The following is a 15320-nucleotide window of genomic DNA, read 5'->3' on the forward strand; positions in this document are numbered from 1 at the left end:
AACTTCCTTTTGTTTGCAGTCTCTGTTAACTCACGGTTTCAGTTTAACCTCCCTGCTTATCCCCAGGAACAAATGCAGCCCAAAATTTGACTTGCATTGGTCAGATTGGAGCATTGGACGTATAGGGATCTGCCAACCATCTGACCAGCTCTGTCACTGGACACACCACGGAGTCCATCAATGGAGCAGTGACTGGCTGCAGATGCAGTGGGCTCCCAGCCCCTTGGCCTCATACACGGGCCAGGAGAGAGGGGCAGTCATTTGAAGGGTGCCCCACTGTGGGGATGAAGGCAAGTGTGCTTGACTTGATCAGTTTTGCTTTCATCTTTTTGGATTATTTATTGGCATTTGGTTTGAAAGCTTGGTTAATGGGCCCTCTGGCAACTGGTACTTAAGAGACAGGCCCCTGGCTGACAGCTGGCAAGCACATGCCTCATAATTGAGGTGTAGTGGGCTATTTGGAGGTTCGTGGGACCATCAAGGGACTGGGACCCAAGTCTGTGGCCCCAGAAACACAATCAGAAGCAAATAAGCATCCACTGTAAATAATTAGTAAGTGATTACCCACCGGTTGCTTAACACATTTAGACATTCAAGAAATTTCAAAGTAATTATTTAATTCAGATGCTTGCCTTACATTTTGCTTTGAAGAGCTCAAACCTGAAACATTGGTTATATACCTTTATTTTTTCTATATAAAATGCGCTGTTGGACCTGCTGAGTTTCTCCAGCATGGTGTTTTTTTCTTCAATCACTGGGTCTGCAGACGATTGTTAACTGTTTAGCTGGTGTAAATTTACAATTGATATCATTGAGGGAGATTGGTATAAATTGCTTCATTTGACAGAACTATCTTCCCATGATAACATCCAATTTAACTGCATTTTATAGACTGATCATTGGATGGACTGCATGGTGAGGTGTGTATCCAAGCCTTCTATTTTATTCCTTAACTCTTAGCAGTATCGCTTTCCAATCCTTTCTTGTCTGTGTGGATTCAAGTTATTGTCATGTAATTAAACAATGTCCTATTACATGAAATTCCTTTTTGCCTGCTGCAAGGCAGGCAGATTTAACACCAACGGAAATTGCCTAAGTGCCTCTTACAGCCAGAGAAAGAGAAGCAAAAGAGAATCCCCCCTCAGAGTCATGGAGTTTCCATAGATTCATCTCCAGTGCTTCCCTACCCACCCAGAGTCCAGTCCAAACCATCGGAACTGAACCTCCAACACAGTCAGGGGCGCCTTGGCACCCCCTTACGTCCTGGTTCCGGTACCTGGTGGTACTCTAACCAGTTCAAGCCATATTTCCAGCAGTTCACAGCCTGGCGCGAGTCTCCCGACAGCAGTCTGCAGCTTCCATAGGTTCCTTGCCTCGAGTCATCTGCAGCTTGCCGCTTGCCCTCAGCCACAGAACCTCCTCATTGGTCCACCTCTGTGGTCACAGACCCATGGGTCATCTCTTCCACTTCTCCTTCTCAGACAGGGGGTGATCTTCCTGACCTGTGGTGTCCTGCTCCAGTCCTCCACTTCCCTGGAGTCTGCAGCCCCTCGTGCTGCCATCTTGGACATAGACCCCAAGGTGGCGGGATTTCAAATAAAACTACCATCGGCTCGGCTCCCTCAATGGGCTGTTCCAAGACCACGCAGAGCTGACATCAGTCGACTGGGTGGCTGGACCCCGCGGGAGCGCTGCATCTCTGCTCCCTCCCTCCCCACGGGTCCACAGCAGCACTACCGTTACACCGGCTCCGGCAGTGCCACCACCTTTATAGTACTCCCTCAATTCTATCTGTGCCACTTAGCTGAGAATTGTGATAATGGTGCTTCACCAACCTGCAGGCTTCAGTAACCAAGGCAAATCCTGGGTAACTGTCAGCATTTAAGTTAGTGAATGCCAAGCACTCATTGAGGAAAGTAATTTTTAATTAATTTCTTGCTGTATCTTCATTATTATCAAAATATTGATGAACTCTGGATCGGACTCCTCTTGTGCCCGGGCAGAAAAAAACATCATGAAGTCCTGGAGGTCTTTAATCAGAGTATTTTGGTTGTAAGACCTAACAAGTTTATTTGGTTGTCTAGTACAGAAACAGACCCTTCATCTGTACTAATCATACAGTGCTTATCTACGTCCATTCCATTTGGCAGCACAATCTGTAGCCTCTGCATTGGTGATTCAAGCACTCATAATGTTTTGAGACTACCCATCTCCAACACCCACTCAGGCAATGGATTCCAGAGTCCAACCACCTGTACGAAAAGTTTTATCAGATCTCTCACCTCTTACCCCCTTGCCCCTGCTATGGGATGGCCAATCTTTCATGAAGTCTCAGTATTATCCTTGTAAGTCCTGTGTGCTTTAGCATGTAGACTCTGCCATTTTCTGAAAGAGATGCTCTTTCTTGTAATAGAACAACTTAATTTGCTTATGCAAGATTAAAACTATGTCCACAAGTGCAAAGACTACTCAAGGGATTTGAACAAGAAACTGAAAATAAAGACTGCACAAGGCTATTATCTTTTATGTTCTCCTTATCTTGGAAGTACTATTTTTACCATCCGAGTCATTAAGCCATTTGGTATATTGGTTGTTTATCCCTGAGCTTTTTGGATCTTTGCAAACAAAGGGATTACACAAGTGTATGTGTTAGTAAAGGCATCTGTCTGCCAGTTTGTTCCGGAAATCTATTGGCCTCTGAGTTTGAAGCTTGTTTTCTGTTTCTCTGTTTATTAATTTACAGAATGTGGATGTTGCTGGCATGGTGAGCATTTGTTGTCCACCCATCATTGCTACTAAACAGGAAAGTGAAAGGCCGACTACAGAGGTGGATCTAGGGTCCCATATTAGGCCAACTTGGTAAGAGCCATAGATGTCATCCTGGAGTGGGTCATGATGAGTTTTTCTAACTACAGTATTTTGTAATTTTGTGCCATTACTGTCTCTGGCCCAAGACTGCAATGTTTTTTTCCTAAGCTCCTTTGATTACATTAGCATTTATCCATCCATTTTTCCGGCAATTGCTTTGTAAGAAAACACCAGAAAATTCTGGAAAAACTCAGCAGGCCAGACAACACCCAATGAAAACAAATTGGATGGTTTTGTGGTCAAAACCTTTCATAAGAGCATTTGTGATGAAAGGTTATTGATCCAAAATAAGTGCTACTTCTCTTTCCACAATTACTGCTCAAACTGTTGAATATTTAAAATTTTCTATTTCATATTTTCAACATTTGCATTCTAAACTCTTAACATGAATCTTGAAGTATTTATCTAACATGAAACCATGTGCATCCATCCTACCATCCAGGACTTTGAAAAGTGTCTGTATGGGGGACAAATTAAATAATTCACTTGCTTCAACTGCTGAGTTAATCTCCTTACTGAAGAAGGGTGAAAAAAAAACTTGACTTTATATAATGTCAAAACATGACGAGGTATTTTATTGTTAATTAAGTACTTTTTGAAGTGCAGTCACAGTAATGTGGGGAAAACTATAGCTGTTTTGCCCACGTCAAGTTCCCCAAAACAATGCTAAAAGGCTAAATAATCAGTTATGTTAAATAGTTGAGGATGAATTCTAGCCAAAACACCCCAAGAGAATATCCTTCCATTTTTGTGTGTGTTTAGCATCAACAGTGACCTATCGTGGACACACACCATCTCCTTGCTTTCCAGGAAGGTCCAACAGAAACTGCACTTCCTGAGAAGACTTAAGCGGGTAAGGCTACCGGCCACCATTATATCAACCTTCTACAGGAGCTCCATTCTGAATCGCTGTTTGGTGTGGTTGCTGATGAGAAAATCATCGCAAGTCAATACACAGGACCATAAGATTGGTAGAGAGGATCACTGGAGTCTCCCTCCGCATCATCGACATGATCTACCATGATTGTTGTCTGAAGAGAACGTACAAAATCATTGAGGACCCCTTGTACCCTGCACACAGCATCTTTCAGCTGCTCCTTTCAGGAAAAAGATATAGGAGTATCAGAGCCAGCACCACCAGGCTGAGGAACAGCTTCTTCCCACAGGCAGTGAGAAGGCTGAACGACCAAAGGAACTGCTCACACTAACCATCCAAGACTCTCGTATTCATGAAACAATTTATGCATTGATTTGTATGTATGAATACTTGTCCTGCATATGTATTGTTTGTCTCTACGTGTGTTATATTTAGTTGTGTGTCTGCATGTTTTTTACCGAGGTCCAGAGAACACTATTTCGTCAGATTGTACTTGTGCAATCAAATGGCAATAAACTTGATTTCACATTTTTGAAAGATCCCCTCAAATACTGCCACCTACCTCAGTATGTTCAAGTGCCAAATGACATTTTGCTTAAACATTTGATTTAAAAGATGGAAATGATCATTTAAATAAGCATTATTCCTCTTGCTAAGAATACTTGATCTTGAGTTGAATTGCACATTCTTTTGAAGGGTTTTCCAGTGTTGGACCTTGAGCATGGTTTATCTTTTGCTATTTTCCTTACAGAAAGCCGTACAGCAAAAAAAAAAGGCTCTTTCAACCCCCTGATCCATGCTGACCATGGAGCACACATTAAATACTATTTTACAATTTACAGCATTTTGCTCGTACCTTGATGAAGGACTCGCAGGAAATGTTAGTTATTTATCTTTGCTATATACAGTGCACTGTTTGACCTGCTGAATTTCTCCAGCATTGTGTTTTGATTACACTAGTCTACACTTGTTTCTCTGTGATTTTCCCCCCTCTCACCTGCATGGGGCAATTAACCTAATAATCTAAGTGTTTGAGCTCTGAGATGAAAGCAGGGGAAGCCCAAGGAGAATAAACAAACTCCACATAAGCACTGGAAATTGAGATTAAATCTATATCACTGGAGTTGCAATGTTATCTATGCTGCCCCTCCCCAAGGGCTTGTTTTTAGATTAATTTGCACATGATAGCATTAGTTCTCAGAGACTGAGAACTTGCTTAATAAAGTTTGCAAAGGAACAAATGTGGAAACTTTTCAAAGTGCCCATATTGTAAAAGTAAATGTTTATGTAAATTGAGATTTGAAAAGTGAATCCCATGAAGTGGTTGAAATAGTCCCAGCTATAGATTTTTAACAAAATGGATGCGTTTAGGATATCACTCAATTCTATGCATGTTGTCATTCTGTAAGGTAGCTAAAGTGGGCACTAAGAAATGTGTGGGCATGAAAAATTCTAAGCTCAAACTTGAATTCTTCAATAAACCAAATAATTTGTGTTTGCAAGGAAAATTATGAGCACAAATTTTCTTAAGAACTGTTATTCATGAGTTCAAATGGAAACTGGTGTATTTTGTTGTGAACTGATTTACTATCAAATGTGTATTTAGCTCCTCTATTGAAACAGTTACTTGTAGGTATAGATTTTTCAGATTTTTCTCAAAAGCTGATCTTGTGGTACAGTAAAAGTCCTAAAATCCAGACTACTCAGTGTGGATTTATAGATTTTCTGGATTCTCAGGCTGTACTTTTAAAATTTAAGGAGAATAAAGGAGCGATGAACAAGTAAATTTTGAGGTTATTAACAAAACTACATTTTCATATAAAATAGAAAGTATAAAAAGCAAATATTTATTAGTTCATTTCTGCGACTTTTGAGCATCTGTGGTGCTTACGCACATGCACCCACACACAAAAGCCCGCTAAATTTACAAAGTTTGAGAGGATGGAGTAGCTGGCCAAGTATTAAAAATCTGTGCTGACCAACTTACCAATGTATTCACGGATATTTTCAATATCTCACTCTAGCAAGGTGTAGTACCCACCTGTTTCAAACAGGTGTCAATCATATTGGTGGACAACAAGAGTGTAGTAACCTGCCTTAATGACTATCGGCCAGTAGCATTTACATCAACAGTGATGAAGTGTTTTGAAAGGCTGGTGTTGAAGCTTATCAGCTCCTGTCTGAGTGGTGACATGGATACGTTTGCTGATCAAAGCAACAGGTCGTAGCAGATGCCATCTCACTGGCTCAACACAAAGCCCTGGAATACCTGGACGTAAAGATGCATTCATCAGGATGCTCTTTATTGACTACAGTTCAGCATTTAACATCATCATTCCCTCAAAATTGATCAGCAAACTCCAAGACCTGGGACTTGACACCCCACTGTGTAATTGGATCATGGATTTCCTCACCTCCAGAACACAAAAAGTGAGGATTGGTAAGAACAGCTCCTCCACAATCTCCATCAGTACTGAAGCACCAAAGGACTGTGCTCTTAGCCCCCTGCTCTCCTTATTTTACACCTACCACTGTGTGGCTCAATATGACAATAACACCACCTACAAATTTGCTGACTATTCCACTGTAGTGAGTGGGTTGTACAAAGAAAGTTGACGATGCAGCAGCGGCAGCTACTCTGCTCCTGCAATAACACACACACAACCAGACAGGTTGAGCTCAGTGAGCAGACTAGTTTATTGCTGGCTGCTGGGCTGCACTTGTACTCACAGTCCGGACCTGGCTGAGAACCGCACTGGAGGGCACTGACGTCACCTGGACGTCACGTGGTACCCCAGTGTGGGTTTCTGAGCCCTGTGCTGGAAGGAAGGGAAACCCCCGACGGTGCCATTTTGGCCAGCTGCCCCGCCGCGTGGCTTACAAGTGGGGCTGGTTCGCCTGCCTTGTGGTGAGCCACCACACAGCCCCTCCCCCCCAGAACCGATGCCAATGTCTTTTCTCGCCGGGCCGCCTCGCTTCTTGGGCTGGGCAACGACCACGGGCTCGGTGGGATCAAGGTGCGCTGGCTTCAGGTAAACTGCTCCTGCCTTCGGCCAATGTCCAGCGTGAGTGTCGAGCCAGAATGCTGTACCACCCTGTACAGCCGCTCGTATGGTCGCTGCAGAGGTGCCACGGACATGCCCCACCGAACGATAAAGGTCCTTGCTGGCGACGAGGATGTCATCCAAATAAATAAAGACGAAATCCAAGTCCCTGCCCACAGAGTCCATGAGGTGCTGGAAGGCGTTCTTGAGCCCGAACGGCATGCGCAGGAATTTGAACAGGCCAAAGGGGGTGATGATGGCCGTCTTGGGTATGTCCTCAGGGTGCACCAGGATCTGGTGATATCCACACATCAGGTCAACCTTGGAGGTAACCCTTGCACCATGCATGTTGGTCGTAAAGTCTTGGATGTGAGGGATGGAGTAACGGTCAGGAACGGTTGCCTCGTTGAGCTGTCGATAGTCTCCGCTGAATGAGCCCCAGCTCCAACAGGTGCGAAAACTCCTCCTTCTCTACCTGGAGCTTTTTAGGCGCAAGCTGGCGTGCCTTGGCGTGAACCGGTGGGCCCAAGGTGGGGATGTGGTGGAACACCCCGTGGCGCAGTGAGGCAGTGGAGAACTGTGGCTTGAGGAGTGTCGGGAGCTCATCTCTGGGTGTGCTGATCATGGCCATCTGCAGTTGCTCCGAGTGGGAGGCATTGAGGCAAACGACCTGGAAGGTACGGGCGTCCACCAGGCACCTACCTCGAATGTCCACCAGAAGCCCGTGTGCGAGGTGGAAGTCTGCACCCAGGATGGCAGTTAGGAGGGATGAGACGGTGAACCTCCACGAAATTCTGTTGGCTGATCTGGAAGTGGACTGCCTTGTCTCCATACGTCCTTATTGCCAATGTGTTGGCCGCATGGAGTGGAGGTCCACGAGGTCGGTTCCTGGACTCGATGGCCGTGGCCAGGATGATGCTGATCTTTGCTCCAGTGTCAACGAGGAACCGCCGGCCACTGACCGAGTCCCGCAGGTAGAGGAGGCTGTGCCGTTGGCCAGCCGCTGCAGCCATTAACAGCAGCCAGCCTGGTCGTTTCCCTGGAATGAGCAGGGTTGATGACACTTCCGAGCCTTGGCTCCCCTGTGCTGGTGGTAGAAGCAGAGGCCTGGAGCAGATGCTGTGGCCTTGGTTATGCTCTTGGGGGCCCCTGCAGGGGCTGGGTGCTCTACTGCAGTGCTAGGGGCAGGCTTGGCATGGTCGTGCCCGTGCCTTGTGACCTGATGGACCACTGAACCCTCCGGGAATCGTGCGAGCCATAGCTCTTGGGATTCTGGGCGACCTTCTTCGGGTTGGTGAAGTTCTCTTGGACTAGCAGCGGGCGGATGTCCCTGGGCATATGGTCGAGGAAGATGCGCTCGAAGAGTGGGCAGTTGCCATGCTTACCCATGAGCGCGAGCATCTCGTCCATCAGCTCCATCAGGGACCTGTCACCCAGGGCGTTGAGGTGCAGTATCCATGCGGCACGCTGGTGTCTGTTTAGTCCGAGGGACTCGGTAAGCAAAAGCTTGATGGTCTCGTATTTGTCCTCGGCGGGTGGGTGCTGAACAAGGTGGAGCATGCGTCTGGTGGTGGCTTTGCCTGGAGAAAAAGAATCTAGGTGTTGTATGTGATGTCATGTATATACTCTGACAATAAATCTGAAATCTGAGTTTTTGGGAAGTCTGGATTTCTGGCATCTGGGTTTTTGGACTTTTTCTGTATAGTGAACATTCACATCGAATATCACCACATTGACTTTGTGGTATCATCTTGTGCTTTAATTATTTCATATGAATACATTTAGAGAGTTAGGGTGTAAGGACTCCTATCATCCTGGCCAAAATCTATTGTAAGCAAAAGTAATAGAAATAGTTTTAATATTGTTACACCCAAACCCCAGCAGCAATAGATATTCACCAAGACAAATGGTTAATTAAACAAAAATTGCTTTTAATTTTCTTTAAACATAAAAACAAGATCAAACTTTAAAGTATTACTATTTAACTTAACCCCCTTCTAATTCTAAGCACACGTGTATGTAATGTATATATGTTCAGGAAAGTTCTTTGATTCACAGTCCAATCTCACTTCTCACTCCTCCAAGTTCACCAGTATCAGGCAATTTTTATACTGTGTGCAGAATTTAACATTTATGAATTTTCACCAAGCACTGGTGCTTAAAAGTAAATAGTTACTGCTTAAGAAGATTCTTGTTGGTTCTAGGGAGATTTATTGCTCGTTGGACACACACAAACTGATTCCCTCCAATTAGTCACTTCAATGTCTTGCTGAAGAAACTTGCCACATCATGGGTTTTCCAAATGATAACTTCTTCTTCCAGGTTTCCACAGAGTTCCTCTTGTTTCACTTATTTCAGGAGAAACATTCTAGCCAGTCATTCCCTCTTGTAAGGACTACAAGGGTTTTCAACAGGCTGGACTCAGAACTCTCAACCTGTCTTCAAAATGGGGTTTCAACTGGCTGCCAGCTTGCCATGACTCAGCCTCCAAAAGCCACTGCAGAACTGTCTTCTCTCTCTTTCTCTATTAGAAAAAGCCTGTTTGATCTTCTCTCTCTCTCTCTTTGCAAAACCACATGACCTCTCTTAGAAAAGCAAACTACAATCAGGCAGATTTCCAGCACCAGAATCAGTTTCTGCCTGGGCACCTGTTGCTTTAAAGACAATAGTTTATTTACTCCACAACATCAGTCCAATTAACACCTACTTGTGAAGTCTCCATAGGCATTCTTCAAAGTTTCTGTTGAGTCACTGTGGGTATGAAGTCTCTCTTTCAGCAAAGCTCTTACACTTACTCATGTTTGCAAAGTGACCTGCACTAAACCTCCACTATCTATCTCGTTAAAAGACATTTATATATAATATAACCTGTAACAATATAAAATTGTTAGAGAATTATTGCATATATTGTGGACTTTGGCCTTTCATGACACTGGAACCCTTGATCCCTATCTGTATCCACCAAAAAATGTGCTTGGCAGGAATCAGCAACTGGGAAATTTTGATATACTCATAAACTAAACCAATCTCTTCTGTGATATTATACCTAGATCATTTGAAAAAATGTATTTTTATTCATATCTTTTTGAGATTGCTATTCTTTGGTTTGGTTAAAGAAATCAGATAATTCTTTCAGAGGAGGAACAGGTGATCTCATTGAAAGGAAGGATGACAGATGTTCAATTTGGGATTATTGATATAAGTACAAGGCATGGATGCACAAAATTCTTGCTATAGCCAAGCTATATGTTTCACCAACAACATTAGTAAAAATTAACTTAAGATCGTTAATGTGATTTATAGTTTAGTTCATTATAATTTTTGTAGATCAGTTATATTTAACTCCTGAAAAATTAAAGAGATATAATTTAATTTCTTCAGATTTATGTTTTAAGTGTCACGAAGAAGTAGGTTCTTTTTTACATTCTACTTAGTCATGTGATAGTATTAAACATTTTTGGACACAACTTGAGTTTTTAGAGAAAGTTTTTAAGATTGAATTGTTGATGAAACCAACATTATTTTTATTAGATAATGTTAAAATATTGGGTTTGAAATTGAGATTAACTGGGTATCAAATTGCATTTTTAAGATTAGCTTTAGTGAGAAAATGTATAGCGATTACTTGGAAAAATTAGATTCATTTAAATTTGCAACGATGGCATATGGAATTGAGGTCATGTATTCCATTGGAAAAGATAATGTACAATTTATGTGATAACTATCATTTTTACTGGAAAGTATGGACCCCTATTTGGATTCAAAGTTTTGAACTTTCTATGGCCCATTGTGGTGGTTTCCCTTATTCATAGTACTTAGTTATGTTATTGATGGTTGAATCTCTTTCTTTCTTCTATCTTGGGGTTGGGGTTAGTAGGGAAGGGGAGGGAGTAGTGGGTGGGGGGTAGGGGGGAATTTGGTATATAACACATGTTTTCTTGCATATGAATTATCATACTTGAACATATTTGAATGTATGTGGTTTAAATTTTTGAATAAAGTATTCAATAAAAAATGTAGTGCAGACAAATCTGTTGATGGCTCTGGGTTTATAGTTAGGGTAGTACAGAGAGGTGCCAGAGCCTTTTGAAGCTGTTGAATAAAAACTGTTATTGAATCTGGAAGTGCTAGACTTGAAAGTTGTGTTCCTTTTGCCTGAAGGGAGCAGTGAGAATAGATTTTGGCCAGGATGATGGGAGTCCTTTATGATGTTGGCAGCCCTCTTATAACAGCATCCACATCATTGCTTTCAATGGACAGGGGTCATCAGTGCCTGTTTGCACTTGGCTGGGTTTTCCACTTTCTGGAGTCTTCAGTGTTCCTGGGAACTTGAGTTTCCAAACCAGACCATATTTGATTAGATATTGTTTTTACTAATGGGAGATTCTTGAATGAAAAGTCATAGTTAGAAATATAGGAGTGTCTATTTAAAATTGACGAATATAGAAACCTTGCAGAAGGTGAAAAAGCTCTGGAAATCTTTACTTCAGAGAGTTATGCAGGCAAAAACGTTGAGTATGTTTAAGGAAGAAATAAATATTTTTGAAAGATTGGATACATGAGGGCTATGTCGAACTGGTGCAGAAGGGGGAATGATGCCGGGGCAGATCAGCCATCATTGTGTGGATGGGTGGGACAGGCTCGGAGGTGAGTTGCCCTCCTCTACTCCTGGTTTTGTATGTTCAATAGCCAAGATAACGCAAGAATTTCAAGCATTTGTGACCTCTACTTTTTATTCAAGTCATGAATTATAAAGTAGCTGTGTTATTTTGTTTTTCCATAGCTCCATTCAAAAGGCCAACTAATTTGTTTCAATTAGATGGCATGTTCATTAACAATGTAAATTAACATTTTATTAATGTTGAACAATATTTTTAGAGTACATGTTCAAATTGCAGAAGAAAGAATGTCACCAGCACTGGGAACTTTCCGTAAATAGTTTTTTTCTGGGAGTTTTAACACAGACACTACCAGGAACTGATCCTGCCCTGGAAACTCCCTAATTGAATGCCATTTATCTTTTTAAGTTCGGTATATTGCTTTATTTCAGTTTGAATAGATGAAACACCATATACACATGGCAGTGTTTTCAGGTGAGGTCAAGTTTTTCATTCCAAAGGAAAATTCCACTTGACAGTTAACAGCATAAATGAAGATTACTTGTTAGGATGTGTACTTAATTTTTTAATGTACTTTAGATTTGTGGGATTGTATACACAGTGGAACTCCTTATGATTATTTAATCATCCGCATTAATACAAGTCACAAGCATAGTTAAGTAAAGGAAGAATTTTTAATGGCATGCTGTCTTTTACTGTGTCTTCTATGGGGATGCTACTATTCTCTGTGTATTTAAGGAGTTTTTCCTTAATTCCAATGGGGTTAGGATTGAATGACATAAAGAAACAATCCACAGTAACTTAAATCTATGGTGTCTTCCTTCACACAAGTTTGATTCTCAACCTCTTTTTGTAGGTTACTATTCAAGGGAAAAAGGGCACCTTTTAATTGAAGGTTTGCGGTATTGCCACTTGTATATAATCACTCTCTGCAATAATCTAATCCTGTCAAATAAAAGGATCAATGTTAAAGTAATGTCTGTTGCAACTTCATGGCTATTTTTAGGTAGTATTTTTGAGTTTGTAATTCCCTTGTGTTGCTTCTCACCAATGCTCAGTCTATTTAACATGGAATGGGTGTTAAGGCTTCATTTGTGTGAGACTTTTCTTGGAGGGTCAGGCCAGCCACTGAATGATTTTAAATGGTTCATACCTTCACTGCATTGTGATGGTAAAGTAAAGACTATTTTCCACATGTGCTCTGGCTCCGTTGTTTTATGAATCATGGATTTGTCCAAAACATGATCGGATGCTTAATTTGCATTGTATTTCATAAAAGTGATTTTTCTTGGGGGTTTTTTGAGATCTTAAACTGTAAACTGATTTTTTTTCTTGGACGAGATCAAATAACTGCTGAGTTTGCATGTTCTTTACTTGTTTTTGTGCGCCAAGGAACATTGGCTGCTAGTGAATACATATTTGTTATAAGGTACATTCTAGTACAATGCAATTTGCTTTAGTTATGCCAAAAAAAAATATCAAGCAATGGGACTAGCCCAGAATCCCACCTTTGGTATGGGCAAGTTAGCCTGGAGGGACTGTTAAGTGCTGCATAACTCTATCAACTGATGTAATGTTGAATTTTATCTATTGTGAAAATGCAGCAACAATAAGTGTCGAATTAAAATAGAAATGCTGAGTTTTTCTTTGTGCATGATCCTAAGTATGTGCACTGTTTGAGTCCAAGGAAGGAGAAGAATGGATCCTCCTGAGCCTCCATCTTCGTATCCAATGTTTCCTGCTGAATGATGGTCTGTTTGCTGGATCCCAGTGCTCCAAATAGTGTTGGCAACATCAGTGTTCAACTCATTTGTTTGAAGATTAAATAAATGAGTGGCCATGATGGGGGACCATTATAACCCTAATATTTTCAGTAGTGAGAGAGTCGCGAAGAAGAGGGGCAAAGTTTCGAGACCCAGTTATGTAAAATAGAGGAATGTAAAAATTTATTTTCATGGGGTGGGTCAGACTCAGGAATTGTCTATCCCTTAGTGTTGTGCAGGTAAGATGATAATGTGGAGGAAGAAACATTTTTGAGAGCTTGAAGGCTGTGCGGAGGTGGCAGACGAGGAGTTGAGGTCTGGAGTAGATCAGCCCAACTGAGTAGCCTGCTCCTATTTTCATGTATTCCTGATATTGAACTACGTTCACTGGCATTCCTATGGAATATAGAAGATCGTGCTTGAAAATGTCCTTCCCCTATTGCACATTTACAGAGAAACTGAAGTAATCCACGTAGATGATGGCATTGGGAGCAGCTGTTGAACCTCAAAGTGCATTGCATTGGATCTAGCCAGCTGCCCTAACTCTGTGTTTGGTTACCTGAGCCATGCTGTTCTGGATATGGAAAAGCAACTTGCGTCCCTCTGTGACCAGAGAGCTGTGCCCACTGTGACCAGACAGCTGTGCCCACTGTAATCATGAGATACCTCCAAAGCTGACAGAATTCGCCTCAAACTGCAGAACATCCACTTCCTTTGATTGCTGTGTTCCATGATATTGTAAACAATTTTGTTATTCTTGATATTGTTTCCACTTCCTTTCAAGATCAAATAATTAACCCAACCCCACCAAATAAAAAACACATTTGAAATACTGCTCCCCACTACTGGAACTTTTGAGCATCTTACCTTCTAATCCATTTTATTTTACAAAATAAAACTTGCAAAAATCTGATATGCTTCAAAGGAATTATTTCTTGGCACCCTGGTGGTGGTCTCTGAATTCATTCTCGTTTTGGCCACCACAACAAAACAACAATTTTATCCTCAATAATAATACTGGAATTTTATTCCTTCCTGACCTGAACCCAACTGTTGACACATTTAACCGAACCAAATTGACGTCTTTCTTTTTCCGTGCAGCTCGGTAATATTTGGATGTACTGCCATCTCAATTCTGAACTTCACACTCTCACAAAGACTGAATCTCAACACTGCTGTCTTCATAAATTCCTTTATCTGTGACATCCAGATCAGGCTCTTTGCCATCCACCTTGATTCCACTTTGGTATCTGTTCTTCTTACTGCTTCTAGGGACAGTGCTGTTCATTTTGATGAAATGTATGATTATTATTGTTCTCTTAAGAAACCACAACTTGGACACCTCCAATCTCCTGTTAATTGGCATTTACCCTCTTATCACCCAAGTTTTCCAAATAAAGTTTCTTGAACTAGGAATATGTGAGGAATGCTAAGTCCTCACTAAACTAGGTTCAGATTTCTGGTAATGATCTGGTAGTCCACAAATTTATTTTGTTGATGCTTTTTTCCTTCCTGGTCTATAATTGGCTTGCACATGGTAGGTGAGGAGATGGCAGAAGAATTTATTTATTGGAATTTCAAATTAATTAAAAGGAAAACAAATAACCCATTATAAAAACATGTAATTTATATTTGGGATAAAATTAAACAATTTGTGGGGTTAAAAGACACCTCTATCTCAAAACAGTTTAATACTCATGACTTTGGGTAATAGAATCTTGAATACATGATATCAGGTGCACTGAAGATTGTTATGATCAACAAAGGCGATTTATGTCTTTGAAGGGACAAAAATAAATATAATTTACTTAATGATATATTCTTCTGCTATCTCCAATTGCAATCTTTTTTGAGGAAAAAGTGCTCAGACATGGAAGTTCTAATTCAAAAGGGAAATGGAACCAAATTTAACTCTAATATATATGCTCTTATCCAAAATCAAAGCTCAAAATCTAGATTACGTAGGTCGAGAAAGAGAGATGGGAATCTGATTTTGGGCATTGTAATCAATCTACAATGCTGGTCAGATCTATGTGGCAGATAGTATAATCATCTTAATTAATTAATCATATCCATCTCCAAAATATAACCATATAACCACTTACAGCACAGAACAGGCCAGTTCGGCCCTACTAGTCCATGCCGTAGC

At 41.4% G+C, this 15320-nt stretch overlaps 1 protein-coding gene across 6 annotated transcripts in view; it reads left to right on the top strand.

Annotated features, from left to right (window-relative positions):
* Window positions 1-15320, top strand: part of traf3 (TNF receptor-associated factor 3) — a 99752-nt gene that overhangs the window by 31859 nt on the left and 52573 nt on the right. For 2 of the 6 annotated variants that reach the window (XM_069916463.1, XM_069916465.1), the window contains one exon: window positions 2744-2859. The exons of the other annotated variants lie outside the window; for them this stretch is intronic. The gene's annotated coding sequence lies outside the window, so the exon portion shown is untranslated. The remainder of the gene's footprint in view (window positions 1-2743; window positions 2860-15320) is intronic. 6 annotated transcript variants of the gene reach the window in all.

This window comes from Narcine bancroftii, chromosome 2 (assembly GCF_036971445.1).
Source record: "Narcine bancroftii isolate sNarBan1 chromosome 2, sNarBan1.hap1, whole genome shotgun sequence".
Lineage (NCBI taxonomy): Eukaryota > Metazoa > Chordata > Chondrichthyes > Torpediniformes > Narcinidae > Narcine > Narcine bancroftii.